Raw genomic sequence first — 13,130 nt, forward strand, 5'->3', positions numbered from 1 at the left:
TTGCCAAGCACAGCCGATCATTGAACCTTTTGCAGCACTTGCACCCATGTGTGCTGCACAACATCATGGCTGCTGACCTAGGCTGCCACCTCTGCCCATGCTTTCTTGGTTAGGTGCGGTGGCCTCCTCTTGCCATCCCTGGGGATGAGCATGTCCCACCTGGTACTGACCTCCTCCGCGAGGATTCCTAGGCACTCATCTGAGAACCAGGAAGGGAGGGGGGGCGAGACCCCTCAGGGCTTGCCCTCCCCCCTGACATGCCCAGCAGGTGCAGATGCCATCCAGCATGAAATTGTGTGGAAACACGACCCGGCCCAGGAGTGGATAATAGTCACGTGCCAAGTGTGAAATTCAGGCCATATAAAAATGTGCCAAACTATAAGAGAAGAGGTTTGAAGTGTAGGTTCCAAATTGTGTCAGGACAAATATCCTCAATTCATCATTGTAGGTTTCAGTTAAATTTGGAGATAATGTTTAATAAACCTATTGTTCCATGCAGTCTATTTACATATGCTACCAGCTTGAATCTATTCAGAAATACAGAGGCAAGTTCTGGGTAAACTGTGTGGAATGACCCTCATCTGTCCCTGGACTTCTTGCCTGTAACATGGTGGCAATGCTGGGTAAGCACATCCATCCTCTTGGTATCATCCATTTGCCTTGGACATTTGCATTATCAGAATGAAATAACTAACAACACTTCCAAAATTGCTTTGAGTGAATGATGCAAGCCTGGAATTGGACCTGAATCACTGGCTCTGGCATTTCTGCCAAAAGAGAGAATCCAATTCAATCTGGAGATTTGATATTTTCTAATTTTCCTGTTAACAAAGGTTTTTTTTAATATGTTCATGTCAAATTCATCTGTCCACTATTCTAATGGGTTCTTTTCTCTGTTTATTTTAAATAGGAGGTGTTCACCAACTTAAAAAAAAGGGTTTAGCTGATAAAAAAATAGTAAAAAAAAAACAAATACATGAAGAGTGGAATTTTTCATTTATGAGACTCAGTGTTGTGGCGGACGGTTTCAGCAGCTCCCACCCTGCTGCTCGAAATGGGGAGAACTCACACCCGAGTCAGCACTTGGAAGCTCATAAGTTATGCACAGGCAAGTATCAGGCCAAATGACCTAGCGGATCAGGAGCTGATTCGTCCACTCTGCCATCAGCTGGTGGATCAAAGGTCTGGGCGCCATATTTAAATGCCTGTTGAACACATGCATCTTACTCTCTGCAGCCCAGGAAACTGTACAGATGTCTTCCACGCATAAGAGAAGGCTGTACCCCGGTTGAGACACAGCACCCTCCAGGCATTGATCATAGGGGTGCAGGCGCATAGAGATGTGCTGTGTCCCAGGGATGGTTTTAGGAAAAACACCAGCCTCACCTCTCAGGCCTGGAAGTCCATCGACAAGGAGGTTGATGCACGCCCAGATTGAAATACAGTGCAGGAAGAAAATGAATGATCTCATCCGCTCCATGAGGGTAAATCATCCTTCAACTCCCTCTAATGTCAAACGCTCATCATGGCATCATGTGCTCAAGTAGCTACTCTCTTCAGAGATCTCACACACCATTACCAAGGGACACATATCAGCACTGATATAAAGGAGGGCTCACCACACACACAGGGGAACAGATCTTTGCTAACCTATGCTCCATCCCTTCTCATCACATGCCTTCCTTGTACTTTCATCCAGGCCAATCTTGCCCACAACAGGCGGGAAAGTTCCCGGACATTGGGGGGCACGGCCAACATCATTGACCTCAGTTCGAGGCGGCTGCAGCCCACATCTCTGGGGAGGACAGCGGTCGCTCCCGTGGGGAATGGGAGATTGGGTTGTCTCACCAACCCAGTATGGATCACTTGTCCATGAGGTCATCATATCTTGACAATTACAGTGAGTGACATGCAGTCTTATATTTCTGAAGCGCATCTACTAAAATTCCATTCTCTATCATATAAGCACCTGCAGATCGAGGCTCACAAGGAACACCACCAGAACTCCCAGTCCCCAGTCCACACCCAACGAGGAAGATTCTAAAGAACCATCACAGCGCTCACCCACACCCTCCAGCAGTGCATAGACACCCACCTCGATGGGACACATCTCTCAATGAGGCTCGGGCTCACTCTCTGGAGAACACTTCACTAATGTCCCCACAGCAGCCGGTCGCAGGGACAGGCCAGGTCTCCAGCACTCGGAGGTCTGCTGGAGAACAACCACCCTGCTCAGTCCAAGTGACGAGGCTCTGGAAGTGGCCTTCTAATTCTTGGTAGATAGTCAGCAAGAGGCAGGGAAACATCGGTGTTTGAAACCCTCAAAGAGGACGACCGCCAAAGTCACCAAAGACAAGAGGGCAAACAACTCCATAGGCTGCCTCCATCCTTACTGCGGATGTCAGGGCAGGACCTAGAAAGAGTGGAAGGCCGAGAAAAATTTTAAAAAATCGATCACAGCTTGCTGCATGGGTGAACAATAATTGTCACTAATCGATTGCCTGCAAATATATTCACTTTCAATGCATATTGTCCGATGTTATCTTTCAGCATCCTTTTAAAGGCTTTGCAAGGCCCACCCCCACCCACCTCCACACCCCCCAAGCAGTTTTCCTGCACGCAGCCAACCCCACAACTGAATCTGCAGGGAGAAGTGTCTGTGGCAGTGCCTCTCAAAGCCTTGTGTATGCACTCTCCCGTGCACGTGGAGCCTCCATCCATCCAACTCATCTCACTGGTCCCTAGCATATTCAATAATGCCTGCTGTGGTTCTATTTTTGTTGTCCAGCTGAGATGACCTCCATCTCCGCCCACACACTGACCCAACTCCCATGCAGCACCTGTGCCCATCCAACACAAGGCTCTGCTCATTTTCAATTTGAGAACAATGGTTTTAGTGACTTCCTTTATGAGCTCCCCCACTATTTCCCCTTCCCCAGTCACCCATGTCCATTCACCCATCACCATTGGTCCCCCTGGCATCATCTTCGACCTCCCCACCAAGACCCTTCAGCCTGAACCCTTCTCTTTCCATGATGTCCAGGTGAATATGCACAAATTCAGGGTATTTATTTTGTTAATAAATATTTTAATTTCATTTTTTAAAATCTCTAAAGTTCTTGGTGGACTTATTACTTCTGAATTCAGTGCACACATCTCCTCGTAATAAATACAAATTGTAAAACTGTTGTGATAGTGCGAACAAATTTCCCTTGTGGATTTGGTCTGCTTGGCACACATCATCTGCCACATCATAACAGTAAGCCAAATTTTAATTCTGACACTGTGAATAACAGAATGGAAATTTCTTGATCCAACAGAAGTTGGGAAACTACTTCAGATAAAAGTTCTGGGTGAATCCTGAGGTTTTTGTTAAAATGCTAAATTAGATGTGACAGATCTACAATAAGGGTATACCATTCACGAACTAACTGATACTGACAACAATGTAATTTCCCATGTAAAAAGCATGAGTACAATTTCCAAGTAGTTTGAATTAAAGAGGACACCAATGATTCTCCCACCCACAATCCAAACCAATTGCAACTAGACTGTTTCCAGATTTAGATGGAATAACTGGATGAGTTATCAGGATAGATCATTTCTGTGAATCAGTTGGATTCCGTCTCTACTCAGTGCCTGATGTCCTAGAACTATGATTCACAAAATAACATCATTGAGATAAGGAGAAATAGAAGAAATAAACACAGAATGACCATGTCGAGCTATTGGAGAAACTGTTCAGGCTCCAGACTAAATTAATCTCTGTCCCCCAGAAAAAAGACAGGTCTACATTAAATATCCCAAACACACACAAATGTTTGAACTGTGCAATATCTGGGTGAATATTCCACTCAATAAGGCATATTTTGAGGATACTGAGAACTGAAACAAAAAAGTAATCTAATGATCCAGATATCAGCAGGCTAATGATATTGATAAAAGTACCTGGTACATGATGTAGCAGACCCCCAAAACATTAAAACAATCTAAATGTATTGACTTGCTCTGGACTTATAGCTTTGGAACAGTTCCAAGAAGAACCAGTACTGCCTTTAATTGTCAATTGATGTGCTAAGTGGACTGCTCAATTCCCTTACAGGTGGCCACTACATCCTGTGAGTGAGATGGCTATCAACTGCAGGGAAAATTTTGCAAGTGATATACTAAATAATGTTTCGAACTAAATGCATTTGGGTATTAAACAACACACAAGTGTATGAAAATGATAGGCAGGAAATACCACTAGTCACTTCGCAGCTATATAACCTTCAGGAAAAGGCAAACAAAACATTAAAAAACACGGGCTAATCAGGGGGAAAAGCAGATAACATCTGTTATGAGACCCTACAATGAATCGCAAATTCCTTGAGTATTCCATTTAAAAGTACACCTCCATATGTAACAAAATAAAAGGATAAAGTTAGTTGACAGCGCTTCCTGATTGGCTATCTTCTCAATGTTTCTTGAGGAGGAATGAGAAATATGATATTACATTTGCCTCCCAGTGATCTCATGCTTAGTTTTGGAAATATGGCAGCATGTTTTTAATTTGTTTAAAATCTGACACTTATCTTCAAATTAGTTGCAGAATCCATTTAATTATACAAGAGCCCATGGCCTTGATTTACTTTTAATTAATTTCTTTCTGTAAATATAATTTACTCACTTGGATGTATAAATCATATATTTGTATAAAGGTTTGGTCTTCAAACTGATTGTCACCAGCCTGTTTGCATAGTTCATCAGTTTGGTCTTCCTACCCAGAAGGGCCAGCCTTCTTGTAGTAAGTAGATGTATTGTCCCTACCTCCTGTCAATCACTCATCATGTGACGTGATTATGGGGGCTTTGACCAATAAGCTTATTGCGCGGGTAATCTTGTGGGCAGGGCTTCTGATGGAGAGATCGCATCTAGTTTGAAAGCACCTCTACATGTCTCCTAAATAAAGTTTAGCCTTTTCTTCACCAAACCTGCTGCTCCATCGAGTTATTACAGTTGGTGACGAGGATAAAACCGACTTCTGCTGCATACTTCATCCTGGTTGATGTAAGTAAAATGAAGTTGAACAATACTTATCAGTTGTGCCTCTGTTTGGAAGAACCGATTCATATGATACTAACATTGAAGATTGGAGTCAGTATGTCCAGCGACTCGGGTTCTTGTTGCGTTGCAAATGAGATTACTGCTGAAGAAAAACATAAAGCTAACTTGCTGAGTGCATGTGGAAGCAAAAAGTATAACCTTATTCGAAACCCGATTGTTCCAAACGTGCCCAGTGTTCCTAAGTCATACGAGTTAGTGGAACTCGTGAAATAGCACTTTCAGCCCAAACCGTCTGCGATCATGCAGTGCTTCAAGTTTAATTCAAGAGTTAGTGCCTCGAGAGAGTCCATTGCTACCATTTGTAGTGAATCTGAAACAGTTAACCGAATACTGAGAGTTTGGGGATGCCTTGAATGATATGCTGTGGGACAGATTTATATGCAAAGTCAAGGACAACAACATTCAGTGCCTCTTGCTAGCTGAATCCAACATCGATTTCAAGCACACCCTAGAACTTTCTCTCGCTATGGAAAGTGCTGTGAAGGACTCGCAGGCTTTGCAGCATGTGGATAATGGTGCTGTACTCCATGTTGGATGGGAACCTGCCACTGAGGGTGGGGCGAAATACAGAACAGATTTTAAACATGATTCTATGCCCACTACACGAAGACTTAGGAAGCCTAATGGTAACACATTGGCTAATAAGATACACATTTGCTACAGATGTGGAGGAAATCATGGATTTGTAGATTCAAAGAGGCAGAATGCAATTATTGCCACAGGAAAGGACACATGGTTAGGCAGTGCAGAACAAAGGATAGGCAAACAACAAAACAACAAACAAATCTAATTGAGCTAACTGATACAGCAAAGGCTGAGGATGCTGTTACTGATGCATACTCTCTGTATCATGTGACTGCTATTAAATCTGAGCCCAATATAGTGACGGTGCAAGTGACTGGCAAGCAACTCCAGATTGAGGTGGATACCGGTGCTTCAACTACTGCTGTTGGGGTGCACACGTTCAAGTACCTCAGCGAAGGGAGTCAGCTATTCACATTGGAGTGGACACCTGCCAAGCTGAAAACTTACACTGGATAATCCATTCAAAGGCATTGCTGCTGTCCCAGTCTGCTACAAGCATCAGACAGCCCAACTGCCTGTGTGAGAATCATAAAGGGGGAGGGGCCCAATCTTTTGGGTTGAGATTGGCTGCAGAAAATAAAAGTTGACAGGTCAGAAATATTCCAGTGGAATTCCAGAGCTCTTAAAGAAATATGAGACTGTTTTTCAAGATGAATTGGGAAAACTGAAGGGCATAGAAGCTAAAATACACATTGACCCCAGGCAAGACCACATTTCTCCAAAGCCAGGCTGGTGCCTTACTCACTAAAATCAAAAGTGGAAGCAGCATTGTGCAGGTTGGAAAACCTGGAAATAATTCAGCCTGCCCAGTTTTCTGAGTGGGCCGCACCTATAGTCCCAGTTGTAAAGCCAAGCCAGACTATAGGTATATTCAGTGATTACAAACTGATAGTCAACAGAGCAACAAAATTAGACAAATATCCCATTCCTAGAATCTATGACTTGTATGCCAAGTTAGCAGGAGGCAAGTCATATACAAAACTAGACATGAGTCAGACCTATCAACAATTGGAATTGGATAGCACATCAAGAGAATATGTGACAATTAATACACATAAAGGCTTCTACCAGTACTCCCAATTACCTTTTGCAGTCTCATCAGCTTGCTCTATTTTTCAGCGAACCATGGCGAGTCTCCTGCAGGGACTACCACGTGTGGTTGTTTATTTAGATGATGTTCTCATCATTGGATTGACCAAAACTGAACATTTAGCCAACCTTGATGAAGTACTGAGAAGATTTATGGAAGCAGGTGTGCATTTGAAGTGAGAAAAATGCACATTGGAGGTAACCTACCTGGGTCACAGAGAGGTTGCTATGGGGTTGTATTCTACTTAAGACAAGGTCCAAACAATTAAATGTGCACCATCACCCTCTAAGGTGACAAAGTTTAAATCTTTCCTAGGTATGATTAATTACTAAAGCCGTTTTTTACCTAATCTATCCACTGTACTGACACCAATACGTTTGTTGCTGAGGAAGTGCCAGCACTGGCCATGGGATTCACAGTAAGAAGCAGCCTTTGTAACAGCAAAGAAACTGCTTCTTTTAACACGCTTGTCAGTACATTATGACCTATCTAAAGAGCTAATGTTGATGTGTGATGCTTCTTCTAGCGTAGGAGACGTTCTATCACATCAAATGGAGGACAGATCAGAAAGACTCATTGGCTACATTTCAAGAACACTTTCCCAAGCTGAAAATGGCTACTCTCAGTTGGAAGAAGAAGGAATATTGGTTATATTTGGTGTCAAGTATTTTCGTCAATACCTACATGAGCGAAATTTTACTATTGTATCTGACCATAAGCCACTGACAGGATTGTACAGCGAAGACAAAGCTATTCTGCCAATAGCTTCGGCGAGAAGCCATTGGGCTTTGACACTATCAGCTTACGAGTACACTTTCGCATACTGCACTGGTTCGCATATAGCTAATGCAGATGCACTCAGTCATCTTCTGTTACTGGGTAGTCTTGTCAATATACCCGTTCCACAAGAGTTAGTGTTATTGTTAAATTTCTTGGATTCATCACCTGTATGTGCCAAACAGATCAAGAATTGGATGAACAGAGACGCAGTATTGTCAAAAGTCAAAGACTTTGTTTTACAAGGATGGCCAAGAACACTTGTGTCTGATGACGTATGACCATTTTATTCCAGGAACACCTAATTGAGTTGTCAAGATGGAATTTTGCTGTAGTGTTCAAGAGTTGTGGTCCCATCACAGGGTAGAGAGTCACACTTGGCAGAGCTCCACAGTGCACAACCCAGGCATCTCGAAGATGAAGATGCTGGCAAGTAGCTACGTCTGGTGGTCAGGAATAGACAGTGACATGGAGAGCATGGTTAAACACCGTCCCTTTTGCCAGCAACACTAGAACTACCTGTTTCAGCTCCTCTTCGCCCATGGGAATGGCCTGGTCATCCTTGGTTAGACTGCATGTTGACTTTGTGGGACCGTTTCCAGGCACCATGTTCCTGTTAATCATCAATGTGCATTCAAAATGGCTTTGTGTCTATGAAATAAAAACGCCAACTCCAGCCGCAACTATTGAAAAGTTATGTCATTCCTTCAGTATACATGGGGCAGAATTTTCCCATCGGCGATTTGGGGGTGGGGCCTGCTCGCCGACAGGTAAATGATGTGAGATGATGTCGGGAGAACCCCCAACATCATCCCAGTCCATTTAAATATTGAGGAAGGTGAGCAGACAGCAAAATCAGCTCTCTGCCCACTGACCTGTCAATGGCCAATTAAGGCCATTGACAGGATAATTAAGATAATTAAGGACCCTGCCCGTCCAACCTTAAGGTTGGCGAGCAGGCCAGGAGCCCCAGTGGGATCATTTTCCACAGTTTATGTGCTTCTTATCAACATGTCCCATCTCGTATGACATTGTCACATGAGGGGGACATGTTAATAATTTTTATATTTTTCAAGTTTTTTACACTGTCAGTAATCTCCCTGAAACAGCACTTAGTCTCAGGGAGATGTGCGGTCTTTTGCACACATGCACGAAAAAGCGCATTTTGACAGATGGGGAATTCCTCCCCACCCCACCCCCCAACCCCCTCCCACCAACGCACAGCGCTTCCTGTCGGGCAGGCCATTGGGTGGGCCCTCATTGGTCCGCCTACTCAAAGTGGCGACGGGCCCCATTTCGGCAGCGGAGTTCAGCTGCCGGACCGCCGCTGAGCCAGTGGGGCCCACACGCCCATCAAGGGAAAATTTTGGCCCATGTTTTACCTGAGGTTATTGTTTCTGATAATGGAACAGCTTTCACCAGCGTGGAATTTCAGAGATTCACGGAGCTGAAAAGTGTCCGGCACTCTGGCATCCTTCATCCAATGGTCTCACCAAAAGAGCTGTCCAACTTTAAAGTTGGTATAAAGAGGTTATCTGGAGGTACTCTGGAGTCTCACCATTCCAGATTTCTCCTAAATAACTGTACAACACCACATACTACGGCCTCAACACCATCAGAGTTACTGATGAAATGCTGTTTACGTAGGCTTTTACATTTGGTGTTTTCAAATCTAGAGCAGCAGGTAACATAGAGGCAGAATAATCAAAAATTGAACCATGATCTGTACAGCAATGCTTTTATGTTCCATGTAAGTGACCTTATGCACGTGCGTAATTTTGGAAGTGGACCCTGTTGGACTCCAGGAGCCATCATTTTCTATTATCTTTTCGAGTACAAGTCGAAGATGGAATTGTACATAAACACGTGGATCATATTAGGGCTAGAGAAACATCCCAATGAATGCAAGATGAACCTGTGATTGATGTTTTGCCGCCAATTTCTGAAGGGTGTGATCGTCCTAGAGCTGATATTCCAGATATATCTAATGAGTTGCCAAATATAGAACTACCCAGTTCCAACGATGTATCTCCTAGAGCAGCTCCAGATCCCAGTAATACTGTTCAGGAACCTTCTTTAGTAGAGCTACACTACTCTAACTGTCTCCACTGAGCTCCTCAGAGACTTGATTTGTAATCACCAGGGATTGTACAACTATTTGCTGGTTTTTCTGACATTTTAAAAATTGTAAATGTAAGAAACCTAAAGGGGGAGAAAGTGTAGTAACTAACCACTCATCATGTGATGCGATTGCGGGGGCTTCAACCAATAAGCTTATTGTGTGTGTAATCCTGTGGGGTGGGAGGGGCTTCCGATGGAGAGGTCACATCTAGCTTGCAAGCAGCTCCACATCTCCTAAATAAAGTTTAGCCTTTTCTTCAACAAACCTGCTGCTCCATCAAGTTATTACCCTTCTGTAAAATTAGGACACCAAAAATATAAAGTAACTGAAGTGTCTCTAATATATGAAGTCAGACATGGTACCTGAAGATGGTCGTTTGGTAGTATAGAACTTGAGTGTTACTGAAAAAGAGACAGTTTTTATCGACAAAAAAGTGTCTTTTTTTTCCCCAGCAATAGCTGAAGATTGCTGTGTTTGTTGGATGCCAATCATATCAGTTCCAGGACATCACTGCACCAATTTATTTTTGGGAAGGGAAACCAGTGAAGGAAATGGCTAATGATAGCATGGGCAGTTTGTCATGCAGAACGTGCAGGGTAAGATAGAAGTCAGAAGGGGAAAAAGAGGATCAAGTGTGAATAAGCTCAGAACAATATCTCCTCGAGCGTTAACAGTTACTGCACACATAACACTGCCCATGCCCTTAATGGACAGGATGTTTTTTTCTAAGGAGGAGATAGTGTACAGGTGGGCTTGGCCTTCTCTGCTGCCAGTCTCCTATATTGAGCTCTATACAACATTCTCTTGCAAGAAAGAAAGAAGTTAGTGATAGTCTTAACAATTGTTTAGAGAGCGTTCCTATTAAACTGGAAAAGTTGGTATACCATGCGTTAGATTTGAGGTGACAAGAAGGGAAGGGTGCAAAAATGAAGAGTGAATGATTATGAAGAGAAGGATGTGTACTGAAGTGTAGTTGTGGGAGGGTGAACGGAAGTGGAGAAGGGTAATATTGTGAGTAGTAAGGATAGAGGTTGTGGAGGTTGGAGCGGAGAGTGAGATAACCGTATTGTTACCTTGACAATTCTGGTGAAGTCATTGCACTTCTTTCAGCGTTGAAGCCAAGTATGCAAGACAAGAGCACCACCCTTGTCAGCAGGATTGATAACAATGTCAGAGTTACACTTAAGAGATCAGAATGCATTGGGTTCAGAGGGAGGCAGGTTAGGGCGAATGGAGGGAGCAGAGAAATTGAGAAGCCCAATGTCACATCAGTAGTTCTCAATGAAAAGAGGGAGAATAGTGGAGATGATTTAAATGGTCCGTTGAGTTTGGGAAGGACTCCTGGCCAAAGAAGTGGGCTGGGAGGCAAAGACGGTAAAAGAAGGGCTCAGCATCATACCGAGCTCAAAATTCATTAAGGTGCGAGTGTAAAGGAATAAAGCTGAGTCCCTGGCAAAGGACAGATCATTCAGCATCAGAAAGGGGGATGGCATCGTGGATATGTGGCAAAGGGTGAAATTAGAAGGGGTGGGTCAGAGGGAAGTGAAGGGGGAAAGAGGTCTGGAGGAGAGTTGTTGGAGCTTGTGATGCTTAACACCTGAGAGTAAGAGTAAAGGTTTTTTTGTGCTATGACGTAGCAGGTGATGTGTGCCAGATGGACCAAATCCACAAGGGAAACTTGGTCGCGGTATAACAATAGTTTTGCAATTTGTATTTATTACGAGATGTTCGCTGATGATTGCACAATGTTCAGCACCATTCCCAGCTCCTCAGATACTGAAGCAGTCCATGCCCGAATTCAGCAAGACCTGGACAATATCCAGGTTTGGGCTGACAAGTGGCAAGTAACATTCACGCCACAGAAGTGTCAGGCAATGACAAATTCCAACAAGAGAGAAACCAACCATAGCGTCCTGATGTTCAATGGCATCACCATCACTGAATTCCCCACTATCAACGTCCTGGGGGTTACCATTGACCAGGAACTGAACTGGACTAGCCATATAATACTGTGGCTACAAGAGCAGGTCATCTCCTGATTCCCCAAAGCCTGTCCACCATCTACAAGGCACAAGTCAGGAGTGTGATGTGATTACTACCCATTTGCCTGAATGTGTGCAGCTCCCGCAATACTCAAAAAGCTTGACATCATCCAGGGCAAAGCAGCCCGTTTGATTGGCATCACGTCCACAAACCTTCACTCCCTCCACCATTGACGCACAGTAGCAGCAGTGTGTTCCCTCAACAAGATGCACAGCAGGAATTCACCAAGGCTCCTTTGACAGCACCTTCCAAACCTACGACCATTAGCATCTAGAAGGACAAGGCAGCAGATAGATGGGAACACCGCCAACTGGAAGTTCCCATCCAAGTCACTCATCATCTGACTTGGAAATATATTGCCGTACCTTCACTGTCGCTGCATCAAAATTCCGGAACTCCCTTCCTAACTGCACTGAGGGTGTACCTACATCGACTGCGGCAGTTCAAGAAGGCAAGCTCACCACCACCACCTTCTCAAGGACAACTAGGGATGGGCAATAAATGCTGGCCCAGCCAGCAAAACCCTTATCCCATGAATGAATTAAAAAAAAAGATGTGTGCACTGACTTCCGAAGTAATGAGTCCACGAGGACTTTTAGAGATTTTAAAACTTAAATTAAGATATTTATTAACAAAATAAAAGATTTCAAGCACATGCATAAGATTAAAATTACTTACTACTATAACAAATCTTAAAATTGACCTAACTCCCAGTTACATACTCCTCTTAAAGCAACAGGCCAAAATAAATTTTAGATTTAAAACAAAATCTGCAAGTTAACACAGTACCCACTTGACAGTGGAATTCCAAATGTCTTCCCCCACTTCAGTTACTTTACATAGACTTATGTACAAATGGCTGGAGGCTTCTTGAAGGCTGTTGCACGCACTCCTGTTAGATTTTTCATGGCCTTTTCTGCATAGCCTTTTGTTCTCCTTTATATATGTTTGCCTCTTCTTAATATGTAAATTCTACTGTTCCATATGTCTTTGAAACTGTTTCTTCCTCATTATATAAAAACTCTCATGTTGCCAATATTGTCAGCAACATTTGGGGAAAATAAACACACTCCTTAGCCTTGCTTATCTGGCATGTTGTAAGCAGAGTAACACCCCTTTGGAATCCAACAATCCCTTCATTTATCTTAAAATGTAAAATCCCTTCATAACTTACATGCTAAGCCTGCATCCATGTTTACTCAGTGGCATGTTGAGCACATTTCTATAGCTAGCTTTTTTTAATGATTTCAAGCTTGCCGTCTAATTGGCTCCAAATGTAATTAAATCACACAGACAGAACCAACTCTTACCACACCCATAAACCGACTTCACAATATTATGAAAATTATTATGCTTTTGCATTATTTGTTAAAGTGATGGGTGAGTTCATAGGATGCCGGGGCAAGA

Source organism: Carcharodon carcharias, chromosome 11 (genome assembly GCF_017639515.1).
Source record: "Carcharodon carcharias isolate sCarCar2 chromosome 11, sCarCar2.pri, whole genome shotgun sequence".
Lineage (NCBI taxonomy): Eukaryota > Metazoa > Chordata > Chondrichthyes > Lamniformes > Lamnidae > Carcharodon > Carcharodon carcharias.